The sequence below is a fragment of the Alligator sinensis genome, unplaced genomic scaffold (genome assembly GCF_000455745.1).
Source record: "Alligator sinensis unplaced genomic scaffold, ASM45574v1 scaffold405_2, whole genome shotgun sequence".
NCBI lineage: Eukaryota > Metazoa > Chordata > Crocodylia > Alligatoridae > Alligator > Alligator sinensis.
In genome coordinates, this window is record NW_005842160.1 from 1,212,267 (window position 1) to 1,228,846 (window position 16,580).

A 16,580-nucleotide genomic window follows, 5' to 3' on the forward strand; every position below is an offset into this window, starting at 1 on the left:
AAGAGAAAAGAAACGTAGATTTACCAAGTACCAAACTCAGAACTAAAAAAAGTGTGGGTGGAAATGCATTACATCTGGTAGTTTGTAAATTCTTCTCACTCACTCACTCACTCTCTCTCTCTGCATCTTGATTGGTGTTGTGCTTTATTAGGCTCTTTTGAAAAAATAGGTGGGATTAATTTGCAATAATGAATAAGTAGTAAGTATACTGCCTGGGTCTTTACCACAAAAACAGTTGTTACATTTGTCAATCAATGTAATTCAGCCAAGAGAATGCAAGTTAAATACTAAAACATTTGGAAACCATATGAATATTGTAGCATAGTAATTACATATATGCCAGCCACTGGAATGTGGAATATATACACCGTATATACTTAGTTGTTTTAAACTTAGTTAAAAATAGACTTCTACACATATGTGTCAACCAAATGAGATTTTAAAAGTAAGCAAATAAAGGCCATTTGTCTCTTAAATGTTGCCTTGTGATTTTCTGATCCTCAGAAGCTGAGTTCTCTGTTCAAAGACCAAATAAAAATATAGGATTTTCCCATTCTGATTCATAAACTTTTATAAACTTTGTGAACAAATTAAATAATACTCGTGCTATTTTATTATTCTCTACTTTGGTTCTAACAGTACAATTTATTGTATCTTTAAAATATTGTAAAATGCCAAATTACATATATAGGAAAAATGTATCAAATTTCTTAAACAAATCAAAAGACCAAATCTCCAGATTTAAAAGATCTTGTTGCCCAGAACATTATTCCTTGGAACAAGTAGATCTAGTTTGGATCAGGTTTACTAGAAACTGCTTACAAACAAAACAACTTACAAAACAAAACACACATGATCTAGATAGATCTAGGAAATTCTGTCTCTTAATATTTTCACTAGGGTGAACAAATGTTTAATTTATCCTAACAAGACATGCTAAACTGTCTGCTTAATATAGCAAGATCTTAGTAAATCCATTGCTTGTTGTTCCAAATAAGAAATGATCTTTCACAATAACTACTGCAAAGCTAAACTGCAAATTTATCTTATTTTTAAAAAATGTTAGGAAGTGCTGTGTGCCAGCTGCAGAACACAACAACAATTTCTACTCACTAGGAGATCAGTTATGACACTGCACTTAAATTTTATCTGAAATTTTTTGTCCTTTCCCCTTTACCTAGTCTATTCTAGCTCTTCTATTTGCATTGGTAGAAACAGTTTCTCTCATCATTTTTTCCAAAGGCTAAGCACAATTAATATCAATTCTGAACCAAGAAAGGAAGAGTGAAAATACAAAGTTCACTGATCCAACAAACAGGTTGAGTCATAAACTTGGCAAAAATGAGATCAGGTCTAAGTAGGTGCAGTCTTAGTCAAATTCTGTAATGAAATAAACTTTATCAACAGTGTGTCGTTCAGAGGAAAAGGTATGGGTGCATAAGCTGGTTACTGTAAAGCAAGCTAGGATGTGAATTCACAGGATTTTAGCTCTTCTGAGTAAGTGCCAGTGTTCATGCTCTTATCCCACACTGGGGATGTCTACATGTGCAATTAAAGCACAGCAATAAACTCCAGAGTTTATTGCTCTGGAGTTTATTGTTCCTGGGCATGCTCTTTGAACATGCATCTTGAGACTACAGCGTGTTGAGCCATTTCAGAGGACCCCAGCTGAAATGAAATGAAAGGCTTTGAAATGAGGGCAGTCAAAACATTTGGAAAGTTCAGAAACATTTCGAGTTTCAAAGCTGGGCTTGCTTACAGGGAAACAAAATACTAAGGAGAGGGAGGGGAAAGAGGAGGGAAGGACTGCTCTGATATTGACATGCATAGCTGGCCAGTGACTGTGATCCTCCCCTGAGGTCCCTTTCAATCCCAGTGCTCTGGGGGAGGGACAGAAAAGCAGCATAAAAACCAGCATTGTTTGACCTGAGCTTTCTCTATGCCTTGGCATCAGTTACTGAGCTGTATCTTCCAGCAGCTCAGCAGCAGCAGAAAAAGGGTATCAGTTCCTACTTGCTAGCTTGGTACTAGCCAGTGGGATTCAATACCTTTTGCTTTCTATACCCTTTTATTATTATAGTCATTCATTTCAATTTATCCCTTCCCCCAATCCTCTTTTTGTTTTTGTTAGTCTATTTTGATTCTTTTCCCCCAGAAAAGAAATCTATGCTTTTTCTCACAGCATGCATTCCATTCACTGTGCAGGAAAGCACAGCATAAATTGCATATTATAATATAGAATTTATTCAGGAATCCATATTACATACATTTATATATTTTATTTATTACATAAATACATATATACAATTATCTATATATATATATATATACATATATATTACACAGATTACATTACAGAAGAACACAGATTTTCCAGCACGCCAAACACACTATGAAGCGTGCTGGAAAGGCAGCTGGCAAGCCCTCAGGGAGGGGCAGAAGTAGGGGTAGAGGGAGAGCTGTAAGTTCCTCCCCTGCCCCCCCAACTGAGATGCAGCCTCTATCCTACAAGTAGTAGACATGAGGCTTCCAGTTCTACTAGCAGCAGGGAGAGGGGAGCAGTGCCACTGCCTGAGTGTGCATTCCCCCCAAGAACACCAGCCATAACCCCCACACCACCACCACGACAACAAGCAGCACCAGCATGATAGTCTCCTCCACCCAAATTTCAATTCAAATCCTAAGCCTTACAGTGACAGAGGAAGAGCTGGAGCTGCATGTGGATCTGAGTGCCATAGCAAGGGAAATTCTGGGGAAGGAGAGGGAATCATCTGAGTTTGTGCTCCATACCCCTCAAGTTTCCCCTAGAGCCAGGTCTCCTTCCCAAGAAGGCACTTCAAAGGAGGTTGTGGTAGAAGTTGTAGAGGCAAGTGGCTCAGCTGAGTCCACTCCTCCTGTAGCTGTGCCTCTGCCTGCTGAGGAGGGGGAAAAGGCAGCATCCGCACATGCACCCGCATCCCCAGAAATAAGCAGATAGTGTGGTCTGGGATCATTTTGAGCTGGCAGGTTATCCCACATATGCTCTCTGCCTACACTGCCAAGCCAAAACCAGCCAGGCAAGGGAACAAAACACATGAGCACCACGGAGAACCTGATGCATCTCTGCAGGCATCACCCCCTTGCCCTTGCTCCTCCACAGCCTGGCAACAGTGGGAGCATGCCCAAAAAGAAGTCCATCCCCCTCTCACTCCAAAGCCCCCATTCTCCCAAAGTAGATGCAGGCTACCCTGGAACAGTGGGGAAAAGGCAGACAGAAAAGGGGGCACATTGCAAAGGCAAGCGAGATCACCCAGAGCACTGGGGAGATGCTTGCTGTGGATGGCCAGCCCTTCTCCTTAGTTGAGTGGCTAGGGTTCAAGTGGCTCATGGCTCTTGTGGCCCCATTTTACCAAGTGCCTGCATGCACCACCTTCAGCATGGTGGTGGCTGTACGAGGCATGCAGGGATTACTTGAGGGAGGAGCTGTGCAAGGCAGGTCCGCAGGTGACCTTACACTTCACCTCAGACATCGGGAGCAGCTGGGATGGAGATCAAGCCTACCTCTCCCTCACAAGGCACTGGTGCAACCACTCAGGCCGATGGTGAGTTCTCCTTCAAGCTGAGGTGATAGGTGCATCCCACACAGCAAGAGAAATCATGGGGGCCATGAACCATTTGGCGCAGAGGTGGCTCTTTGGGCAGGGGGAGCTCACCCATGGGTTCATGGTCACTGATAATGGGGCCATGGAGATCAAGCCTACCTCTCCCTCACAAGGCACTGGTGCAACCACTCAGGCCGATGGTGAGTTCTCCTTCAAGCTGAGGTGATAGGTGCATCCCACACAGCAAGAGAAATCATGGGGGCCATGAACCATTTGGCGCAGAGGTGGCTCTTTGGGCAGGGGGAGCTCACCCATGGGTTCATGGTCACTGATAATGGGGCCAATATGGTCAAGGCGGTTTGTGATGCCAACTTCATTGGCATCTACTGTGTGGCACACAAGTTCCACCTCATTGTCAGGGATGCCTTGGAGGGGGAAAGGGCTATAGGTGACAGCACCAGCACCACCAGGAAGTTCATTTCCAAATGCAGGAAGGCGGCAGGCTACTTCCACCAGAGCATCAAGGGGGGGCAAGATGCTGCGGGATATATGGGCAGTGCTGAACATCCTGCAGCACAAAATCATGCAGGATGTGGCGACTCAGTGGAACTCCACATACCTGATGCTCAAGAGGCTGGTGGAGCAACAGAAGGCCATCCATGAGATGGCCTTGCTGGGGGAGATTGGGATCAGCGGCCCCCTTAACAGAGCTGAGTGGGATACCATCTCCCGGATCCTGGTGGTCCTCAAGCCCTTCCTCAAGGCCACTGAGACCCTCAGCACTGGAAATGCGTTCCTTAGCCAGCTGATCCCTGTAGTGAGGGACTTTAGAACCAAATGAAGAAGTTCCTGGGGATCAACATTTCTGGCTGAAGCAAGATGCTGTCACAAGACATGTAGGCACTGGTGAGGTGGCTGAAGGAGGGCATCAGAAAATGGATTGATCCCTTGTAGTCCAATACAGTCCACGTGCTGGCTGCCATGTGTGATCTGAGAGTGAAGGGGAGTGTCAGCATATGCAGCAGCAAAACCCTGGATCAGTGGACAGCAGTGCTGGTGAAGAGAGTCAGGAAGGCAGAAGAGCGGAGGCAGGGGGATGTGGAAGAGGGGGACCCACTGTCCCATACCAGCACACCAGCCAGTGTCCTCCTCCACCACAGGCACTGCCAATGTGGGCCAACAGCATGGCTTCCATGGTGGGGTCCAGAGGCACTAGACCCCACCATCAGACAGGCAACCACCAAGGCTTGAGCACTATCTTGCCAAGGCCATGGAGCCCCTTCTGTGCAACCCCTTGGCCTACTGGGCAAGCCACAGCCAGATGTGGCTGTATCTGGCCATGGTTTCCTGGGAACACCTGTCCTGGAGGAACAGCTGGTGTTCCTAAAGGTGAACCTCCTACTCCTGGGGTTCCCTAAGCTCCAAGTACAGATAGAGTTAATGCCACCCTTTTCACTCTGTCCACACTTCCTTCTTATTTTTTTACCCTTGGGTTTGACAACCATTTAGTGCCCCGCTCTCGGAGATGGAGGGGGCACTCACTGTATCACCAGCTAGCAGGGGAAAAACATGTTCTGCCAGAATAAACTTGGAGGTATGAACAGGGGCTGTAGGGAAGGAGGAGGCCCCAGGTTCTGGGCATGACCATTAAAACTGCACCCTGCCAGGGTTGGGAGGCCTGGTGGGAATGCCGGTGTGCCAGTGTGTGTGCTCTTCCTGCATGGAAGAAATGGTAAAGAAGCCAGAGGCTGGCATGCAATGCAGGCAAGAAAGCCAGTCAGTGAAAATGGAAATGGAGACATCAGGAGGTAAGGGACAGGGTGAAGGGGTGAGGGGGGAAGGGGGATGTAGCAGGTAAAAGTGGATAGGTACCTGGAGAGTCAGATGGTCTGGCAGGTTGTAGTGTCAGAATTCCAGTGTCTATATTGATTCCATGAGTTTCTGTACCTAGGAGGCTGATGAAGTGCAGTTCATAGGCTCATTTATGAAAAGTGGTTTGTAAGTCCTTAGACCAATCTGGCTACAACCTACACCCCTAGCACCTGTCCCTGGTCAGCTGACCAAAAGGATGCAGGGCCCTGGGCACATCTAAGCCCCAGGGCTGAGGCTGGCAGGGAGAGTTCTCTGGCAGCTGCTGGAGAACCAGCTCCTGCAGGCAAGGAAAGAAAGTTTCTGAGACAGTTTGGCTGCCTGAGATGCTGTGCTGTGCTGCTTACTTACCTGTTGTTATTTAAAGTGGTGGACCGGACTGAAGCTGTAAGGAAGGAGAAGACCTCATTGGAGCATGCTACCATGTTGTGTAGAGGCCACCGTGCCAGTGAGGACGCACCTTAACACACACACACACACACACACACAGTCACGTCATGAGTTTTGCTTGTCAGCATCTTGATTTGCAGTTTCCCAGAAACCCCTGCACCTATCTCCTTGAAACTTGGCAGGCTTTATGGCCTCAGCAGGAGCTACCATGCTTGCTGTTTTTATTCAAATCAGGCAATAAATAACAAAGTTATAGGCATTTTTGTGATTCCCCATTATAGCCTACAGGTGAAATGTTGCAGCGTGTCGAAACAGTGAAATGGTTTTGACAAAACAAAATGGAACAGTGCTTCAAAACAAAATGAAATGACAAAACGAAACACTGTCCCTTCAAAATGGTGAAATGGAAGTCAAAGCGAAATGGTGCTGTTTTGCAGTTAGGGCATAAGGGTGCTTTAATGCAGGGTTAGCCAGCAGGCATCTCCTGCACTGAAGCACCCTCATGCCCCAGCCAACTGGGGCAGTGTCTCTGCATGCAATGCTGCAAAGTAAAAAAAAAACCTGCAGCAGGATAGTACTTGTAAATTGTAAATACAAGTACTATTCTGCTGCAGAGTGAATTAGTTTACTGCAGCCTAATAGGAGTACATATATAGATGCACAATGTTTACTGTGGAGCCAACTAATCTACTCCATAGTAAACGTTTCATGTAGACATGCCCGCTCAGTGCTAGTTAGCTGGCTTTTAATTGCACGTGTAGATGTACGCATTGATTCAAAGCAATAAACTCTGAAGCAGTTTGAGCCAGAGTAAACTACTCCTAGGCATAGCATCTATACATGTACCCAGGACAACAGCAATTTGAGCCATGAGGGAGCAGGATCAGGTTGGCAGGAGGCACTGAGGGTCAGCCCTGGGCTCTAGGGGGTGGCATTGGGCAGTGGAGCAGCTGGCTGGGGCATGAGGGTGCTGAAAGTGCAGAACTGTGTGTCTAGGCCACAGGCAGGAGTCTGGTCCCCTGCTGGCTGGGCTGACTATAAGCAATTTACACCCACAGTCAGCATTTACATATGCATTTAATTGTAGTTAATTACCCCACTCTAAGGTAGTACTGTCCCTTGTCTACTTGTTCTAAGATAGTATACTACTATCTTATGGCACTATTCATTAGTTTACTGTGGCTTAATAGCGTCACATGTGTAGACAGTAATACTTTACTCTGTAGCTAGTTAGTCTACTCTACAGTTAAGTGCACATGTAGATGTGGTCACGGTATGTGAAGCAAGCTTTCTTGCACTTAACATGAGATAAGAGCATGCAAACAGGCAGTTACTGCAAAAGCAGCTGCCATGCTATAAATTCACACCTTTGACTACTGCATGATAACTTGCTTCGTAGCCTTGCCTTGATTTTGTCAGAAAATAAATTTAAATGCTTTAGCAGCATCTCCTCTACTCAAACACAAATCTAGTTCTTTAGCTTTTTACACTATGTTATGTTTCCATGTTGCAGTGATAAATACAGACTTGTTCAGTTCCTGGAACAGACCAAAATTGAGCGCTCTGTATCTGGGGATCAAAGGCCATATTACATAAGGTGTACTGCATCCAGACATAATTCTGTAAAGTTTACACATGAGCTCTACTCCAATGAGTAGTCCTTTTGATTGAAAAAAAAATACTTAAATAAAATATTTAAGAAATTTGGGCCTTTAACTATAATCTCTTTAGGGCAGGGAATGTATTTTTGTCATGGGTATGTATAGCGTCTAGCATGAAAAATTTTTGAACTCTGATTCAGATATGTAGGTACTATCAAAATGCAAACAAATAATACCTATAGAGGCAGCTGGCTTAGGAAGACTGATGGCAGTACCCAGAGAGAATTCTCTTTGTGCCTATGGTCACCAGGAAGGCACCAGGTCTGAAATATGAAGGTTACAGTACCTGAAACAGATGTTTCATTGTCTCTCTGGTTCTTGGCCTGCTTGTCACAAGTAATATGTAATAAGGAAGTGAGCAGGGAATAAAGTTAGGTGTAGGGCTGGTCAAAAGATAAAAAACAAATTTGCAGAGGGAAAAAATCTAAGCCATTTCCCCTTTCCAGGGTTAAATATGGACTCATTTTCCACAATTTTCAAACTATACTTGAAGCATATATTTCCAAAACAATCAGAAATTAATTTTCTGCTTGAACAGCTGGTTATGGGTAAACAAGAAAACTTCTTTAGTGATTTTAGAAAATAATTTTGTTAAAGGCATTAGAAATATCAGTGTTAAAACTAATGGACAATACTGTGATAGAGGAAGATGTCTCTAATGTCAGCAAGGTCTTGCAAGAATTTGCACTTTATTATAAGTATGTTAAAAAAAAATTATGTGAAAAAATTCCAATCGTTATAGTAAGGCATGTTTTTCGTGATTACATCCATATGTGCATGGTGGATGTTGGCGATGTCTTTTAAACAGTTTTGTCAGCTTCCTGCTTTAGGGTGCAAATGACCATTTGCAGCATCCAGTCTACATTCATGTGGCTTAGTTAAGCCTTGTGAATGTAGACCAGAAGTGGCATGTACAGGCACTTGTTGCTCCGTGGCGCCAAGTGGAGAAATGGGTACAAATTACTTGGGGTGAGGGGAGGGCTGGGCAAAATTAGTGGTGAGGGTTTGGTTGGTTGGAGTGGGGTTGTCTGTCTGGGGCTGGGAGGGTCACACAGGCTAAAAATAATCCAGTCAGGGTTGAGGAGGGAGGAAGAGCACAGCCCTGGGGCTAGGCTGTGCCGCTGTGCGTGCCCAGCCCCAGAACTGAGTTCTGAATATGTACAGAGGTGAACTAGTTTAGATTGGGTCCATTATTTTGTAAGTGGTTTAAACAGATGGTCATAAATAAAATGTTATATGTACCCTTAGTTACCCAGCCTAGACCAGTGATTTTCAACCTTTTTAGACTCCAGGCACCCCTCAGAAAATGCCAGCTGTTCACTTGCAGTCTCTTTTTTACTATGAAAAAATAATAGAGAAATTCTTCAATTGCAAAGAATTCAGAGAGGCCACAAAAGCTCAGAATGTTTTTGACACTCAACCAATAATGGTGGATACTAGGGAGGGTATTGGATAGGGGACAAATTGTTCTAGATATACCTGGTTCAATGCACTCCCTCTACAGCATCAACTTCCGCCACTGCCCAAGGAGAGATATACCGGGCCAGGTGGACCACTGGTCTGACCTAGTGTAGCACTTCTTATGTTCTTATGTGTACGTGTTTACACATCTGAGTGCTAATATTGTCTGGCACCCCATGGCACCCTTAAAAGCATTTAATGACACCTCATAAGAACCACTGGATTAGAGGTTCACATCTGAGGACACTCTCTTATAAACAGTCTAGTTACAGTTATAGTTTAAAATAAATTATGGAAGAATAAATTGTTTTATTTTGCTCTGAAATCCAAGCTTTAAAGGGTGAGGAAGAGAGAAAATAAATCTGCTGACTAGAGACTTAACTAACTTTAAAAAATAAAGTAATATATACTTCTGTGCTTGAAGGATGAATATGGTATGTTTGCTATCTATCCATTTTATGGACCACACATTTTATTGGATGCTCATCTTTCAATAATATTTTATGTCAAATAATTTTCTATTTTCTTTTCTTTTTTAATATTTTGTCCAGGTTCTTACTATACCTCAAATGCCATCTTAGAGAAAGCTGCTAGTTATTTTTTTAATAAACTTCCACCAAAAAGACCTCAGTTACAAATTTAAAATCTTCTCTCTCACAATTATATAGGGCCTGATCCACAATGAAGTCCATAGAAAGGCTTCAATTGACTTCACTGGGCCTTAAAGGGGCCCAAATTGTACTCAATTTTGAAATAAGAAAAAGGTAGATACACAAATTGTGACTATATCTGTCAGCCTATTCTGTGTTCCTATATTATTATTTAGGATGAACAATATCTATTTTTTCCTAAATAAGATTCTCCATTTACCAGTGGCAGAAGAAACAGTTAACACAAAAGGTGGATACATCCTCCTCTTTCTTACTGCTTGTTGTGATGTAGTCTTCAAGTTATGATACTAGCATGTTACGAAAGAAAGACTTTTAACATTTTTTTCCTAGGGATCAGAACAGAGTGGAAAACAATCACACTTAAGCAACTAGGTCCACTTACGCACCTAAAGAGGTGGAAGAAGAGTCAAATTTTCTGAGCCATCAAACTCTGAAACTCCAAGTCAAGTCAATGTCTAACAAATAAACACTACTGAAAATCAAATCATATCTCTCACTAGTTGGGGACCCAAAGTTTTCACGAACTCTCAAACATTCATGCTGTAGCACTTGGGTGCTCCAATTTCCCCATTGGTCAAGTGAGTACAATACTTACCTAGTCTCACAGTACTGCAGTTGAGTCTTACTGGACACTAATAAATGCTTGAGGTCATCAGACTAATGATAGAAAATATTATTTTCTGGAGCATTCTTATTAATTTCCAAAATAGCACAAGAATAAGGAAGTTTATCCTGGGGACTTGGGGACCAGTTCAGATAGTTGCATGCATTATGTGTGTAGTATCTACAACTAAAATATCCTGAAATGCTTTTACTACACTATACTACAGGTATAGACAGTGCCCCTACAGCTCTTGCAAGTTCAACATACCAGTGGTTCACAACCTTTGAGATATCAGAGAGTAAAGATGCAAGTAGGCAGCCAGGATCTTAGCTAAAACTAGAACTCAACTGCCACTCCCTTCCTGAACCATTTTCCTAAAGTGCAAGTAAATACTTTGAGGTGCAAAACAGTCTGGCTACAATTTTCCCATTATTTTTCATTTTTGCATGACTGTCCTTCTGGGTTCCAGCTGGGACTAAAAGTAGAAATACCAAAGTACCATATGAAAAGTTGTTTTTTCAGTATTTCTTTGCTGACATGAAGTAGAAAGTTTCAGAAGTCTCAAAAGAGCACCTGTTTTTAATAAGATTCTATGCCCAGTTTTTCAGATAAGCAACTATTTTATATCAGAAGCCTTCTGAGGTTTGTCCAATTGTCTATAACTACTTAGGATTAGAATTTATTTCCCATTATTTTCACTGAAATATTGTTTTGGTGGAACTCTTCCAACCTGCTTTAACAAATGTTCTAAAGTCTCTTACCATTGCTATATTCTATAGCTAGGAATTGAGCTAAATCACCTTATTTTATTGAATAATGGGGAAAAACTATAAACAAACTCAATACAGTAGAAATGTATAATCTACATATTTGTTCTGGTGGAATTGTACAGGAAATGATTAGCATAAATAGGAGGATGAAGAGAAATCCATGCTAGGTTGAACTCCTGCAGAAGTGCTTGCTGTTTCATTTATGTATTTATTTAAATCAGGCCCAGAGGTTAGAAGCTGCCTACAACTTTGCTTCCTTATATTGATAGTCTTCTTTTCACAATACAATTGTTGTTTTACACCAGCATGCTGTAGCTCTCTTTAACAGATGTGATATTTGCCGCATATCAAATGACTGACCATGTTCCCGTCACAAACATCAAATGTTTCAGTTTGAAAGCTATCGTGCTCTCATGTAGGAAACAGGTGTTCACTTAAGATATATTACAGCCAACACCCCCCCAAACCTATCTTCAAACTTCTGCAATCAGAGATTGTGGCCCTTTAGTGGTTTCTCCAGGTGAGGGAACACCTTTCTCAAACAAGCAGTTTATTTTTTGATAAGACAGAGAAAGGCTTCATTTACTGTTGTTTGATGCCATTACAATGCATGTACCATAACAGGATAGGAAAAGCAAGCCAAGTCTTCTGCGTAGGATCTTAGTGATTTCCCACACCTTTGGTAAGTTTAAAATGACTCATCAGTTTAGTGATGTCACAAAACACCTTTCATTAACATTGGATAAATGATAGAAAGAGTTCACTACAGTACAGTCATTTCTTGGATCCCATGCCTGACTGAGCATGTCTGGTTTACTACCTACAAGATGTTTTTTTCCAATAAAGAAATTACTCTTAGAACATGTATAAAGATTACATTTTTATTAGGATGGAGGGAAAAATCATCCCTAAACCAAAGTTGTCTAGCATATGAACACAATACAAAGCAAGGAAAGTCAAAATCAGAACTACTATTCCATCTTCAAGTCACTTAAGTGTGTCTGCTGCTGCTCATCCTGGAGATCAGTTTGCAAGTGGTTATAAGAGCTAAGTACAGATTATACCTATCACACATTAATTGCCCAGAAAGTGCTCTAAAGCCATAACTGAACAGATATTCATGGCTTTTATAGTACTTTATAAATGGCAGATCATGCTCTAAATTAACCCTCAATGGATGAAGTATTAAACGAAAGCGCTTTCTGTTAGAGAGCTTTATTGAACCTCTGTGCCAGACCCCATCAAAGGTTACCAGAGCACGACTGCCACCATCCCAGGCTGCATAGTGCAGGGCTGTGCTCTAGCCTAGGGCAGAACTCATTTGCTCTGCCTGAGTGCCAGGCTCGCCCAGTCCCCCCAGCTCTCAGTGACCCGAGCCAGTGACATCCTCTGCCCCCAGCCCCACCTCCTCCCTCCAGCCAGCTATGAGCCACAGCCTGGCACAGGAGGAGGAAGGGAAGTGGGGGTCTCTGCCCTGCAACCACTGCAGCCCCACATCATGCCACTTCCTGGTGGGAGGGGATGCAGGGTAGGGTTACCATTATCTGGATTTTCCCAGACATCCTCTTTCTTGGCTCCCTATGCTGCATCCAGGTGAGTGTTTAAAATAAGAGCAAAATGTCCAGGTTTTTTGCTGTTCCTCTGCCCTTCTGGGCCAGCTGTTTGCAGCTGAGAGCAACGGGCAAGTTGATTGGCTACTGGGGGTCACATGACCCCTGACAGCCAACCACCTTGCGGTAGAGCACAGGAACAGCAAAAAACCACCAGGGGGAGGGATGGAGAGTAAGAGAGCAATGAGGGAGCTGCTTGGGCAGCAGAGCTGGGGGGTAGGGGGCTGTAGGTTGGGAGTGAGGGCCACCGGCAGGGCTGGGGGCCAGGGGCTGTGGTCAGGGGTAAGGGGCATCAGCAGGGTTTGAGGGGCCAGGGGCCACAGATTGGGGGTAAGAGGCACTGCCTGAGCTGCTGGGGGGGATGCAGGTCAAGAGTGAGGGGCACCAGCAAGGCTGGGGGGCAGGGCAGGGGGCTGCAAGTCTTGAGTAAGGGGCACAGGGGGTGGGATGGGTGACTGTGGGTTGGGTGTGCAGGGCACTGATAGCACCAGGGGGCTGTGGGTTGGGAGTGAGGGGCACCAGCAGTGCTGGGGTCAGTGGGTCCAGAGTGATAGGCAGCAGCAGGGTTGGGCGAGAGGGTGTGTGGCTTGTCAGTGATGGGCAACAGAGTGTCTTCAGACATCGTTACTCCTTTCTTGTGGGTTTGGAAGTGAAAGAGAAATGGAGAACAGGGAAGGAGAGAAAGCAACTGATTATAAAAATAAAAAAGACCCAGTGACTCCTCTTCCCAGGCAAGTAAGGGAACTGCTGCACACAAAGCACACGCAGCTCGAAGAGGGGAGAGTCAGGCTGACCAGCATCCTCCTCTACCCCTGCTTCACACACAGCAGGGGCAGTCCAGCTCCCCACTCTCCCAGCCACATGGGCTGAGGATCTTGCACATGTAACATTTATAGTGCAACAGCTTCTATCTGCTCCGGAGCAGCCGCTCCCATTATATTTGATCAATACACTGAATTAATAGGAACCTTGATACAATAGGGCACTCAAACCTTTATTAGCCTACCATAGTCCCTGGACAAAGGGCCTATCTAACATGTAGGAAAGTATGTAAATAAGACAGACTGACCACACCCTTTGCTAGCAGGGCCACAGACACACGCAAATGGAAACAGTCTTAAATCAGCAACAGAATACAACTTCTTCTGTACACCTAAACCTGGATTAAGAATAAAAAAAAAAATGTTTGAAGAGTTATAGTTTCATAGTAGCTAGGCTCAGGAGGGACCTGAACAGATCATCTAGCCTGACCCCCTGCCACAGGTAGGAATGAATGCTGGATTCACAAGACCCCAGACAGGTGATCATCCAACCTCCTCTTGAATTTGCCCAAGGTAGGGGCAAGGACCACTTCCCTGGGAAGTTGGTTCCAGATTCTGGCCACCCTAACTGTAAAATATTGCTTTCTGGTCTCTAACCTAAATCTATTCTCCATCAGCTTATTACCATTGTTCCTCGTCACCCCAGGTGGTGCTGGGGAGAAAAGGGCTCTACCTATTTGCTGTTGATCTCCCCTGATGAGTTTGTCGGCAGCCACCAGGTCCCCCCTCAGCCTCCTCTTGCTGAGGCTGAACAGGTTCAGTCCCTCAGTCTCTTCTCATAGGGCCTGTCCTGGTGCCCTCTCACCAAGTGTGTGGCCCTCCTCTGAACTCTCTCCAGGCTGGCCACATCACTTTTGAAGTGCGGCGCCCAGTACTGGATGCAGTACTCCAACTGCGCCTGACCAAAGTCGCATAGATGGGGAGTATCACCTCTCTGGACCGGCTAGAGATGCATCTTTGGATGCATGATAAGGTATGGCTGGCCTTGCTGGCTGCAGTCTGGCTTTGGAAAATCATGTTCATCTTGGAGTCATTATGCCTCTGTGTTTTCAAGAAGGGAACTCCCCAGCCTGTATGTGTGCTGTGGATTCCTTCTCCCAAGGTGCAGCACCCTGCATTTGTCTACATTGAACCCCATCCTATTCTTGTCTGCCCACTTTTGTAGTGTGTCTAAATCTACTTGCAGCCTCTCTCTCCCTTCAAGTGTGTCCACCTCGCCCCACATCTTAGTGTCATCAGCAAACTTGGACAGCGTGCTTTCCACCCCCTCGTCCAAATCGCTGATGAAGATGTTAAACAGTGCGGGCCCGAGGACTGAGCCATGGGGTACCCCACTCTCACATCTCACCAATTTGAGTACAACTCATCTACCACTACTCTCTGGGTGTGCCCCATCAGCCAATTTTTTACCCATCCAACTGTGTAGGCATCAATGCCATAGTTGCTTAATTTATTGATGAGGATGGGGTGGTCGACAGTGTCAAAGGCCTTCTTAAAGTCTAGAAAGACTACATCCATGGCAACACCATCATCCAAGTATTTAGTTACTTGGTCATAAAAGGCAATCAGGTTGGTCAGGTAGGACCTGCCTTTGATGAACCCATGCTGATTGTCCCTGAGAATGATCTCCCCTGCAGGCCCCCCCACAGATATGCTCCTTGATGATTCTCTCCAAGATCTTCCTGAGCACCAAGGTGAGGCTTACAGGCCTATAGTTACTTGGGTCCTCCTTCCTAACTTTCTGGAAAATTGGGACCACATTAACCAGTTTCCAATCCCCCAGCACCTGGCCAGATGACTACGAATGCTCATACAGCTGGGCCAAGGGCTCCGCAATGACTCCTGCCAGCTCCCTCAACACCCTTGGGTGGAGGGCATATGGACCTGCAGATTTAAAAATATCTAGCAGAAGATCCCTTATGTTTACATTCCTTTGACAAATTTATGATCCTATCATTCGCTCTTCCTAAAATACTCCCACAGTTTTCCTGACTGAAACAAATATCCAAATAACTTAGCAGGCTTCCCTTGTTTATGTAGCAGGATTACCTTTCAGAGCTTGGGTTGAGTCCCAGGCTTGAGATCCTGCTGTTTTCATTGGTGGAGCCCATCCACCAATCAGGAGGCAGCAAGAGAAATAACATCACACCCCTTTCCTGAGGGGAAGGGGAAAAGAGCTCCTGATTGAAGACTGCAAACTGTCAAGTATGGAAGACTTCAGGTGCAGCCTCCCTGGAGTGTATAAAAGGAGCTGCGTGCCCAGCATGAGGTGCAGATGTGTTGGGAACAGAGAAGAGAGAAGAGCAGGGCTTACATGAGCTGAGGAGAGCTGCTCAGCAGGGCAAAGGAGTAGCCCAGAAAGAGCCCCTGAAGACTTCTATCAGCGGGGAGCGTGGCACGGCTCCAGTGGTTAGGCTGTCAGTGCACAGCATGGCACACAGCATCCAGACCCTGGGAGCTGCAGGTTGCGGCTCTGGTCTGCAACCTCTGGCATGCAGCCAGAGACATGGTGCACAGGCTGGTGGACAGAGAAGGATCTTTGGAGCCCCTGGGGTGGCTCAGGTCCTCAACCTCCAGAACAAGGCTGGAAGCTTGGTGCAGGAGGCACTGTACGGAGGGTGAGAGACCCTGGGAGCTGTTTGAGGTGGCTCAGGTCTACAGGTGCTGACACAGGGCAGCAGCTCAGTGCAGACGATGCTGCTCAGAGGGTCCGGGAACAGACCGAGCCCCAGTGCTGCACTAGGCTGTCCAGGACTCCAACCCTTAGCACAAGGTGAAAACATGGTGGGGAACAGAGCTTAACTTGGAGAACAAAAGGCAACCCTCCAGGACTGTGGAGTAGTAAGTTAACCTGGAGAGAGGGTCCCCACAGGGGAGGAACCCCCTGAGGGTTGCAAAGGGGCACCATGTGGGCTGCTCCTAGGTGATAGCAGGGGAGCTTAGGAGTCTTTGGGGTCTTCCTCTCCTTTTTCTTCTCTCCTACCTCCTTTCCTGTAGTGGTACCTTGGGAGTGGGGCCCTGACCTGGAGGGCACCCAGGTAGTCTAAGGACTTCTGATTATATTTGTGGACTGTACCTTACAGTTTATGTGAACAATGTGAAGTAATAGTTTGTATATTAATAGAGTTATAAGGTTGCCTAA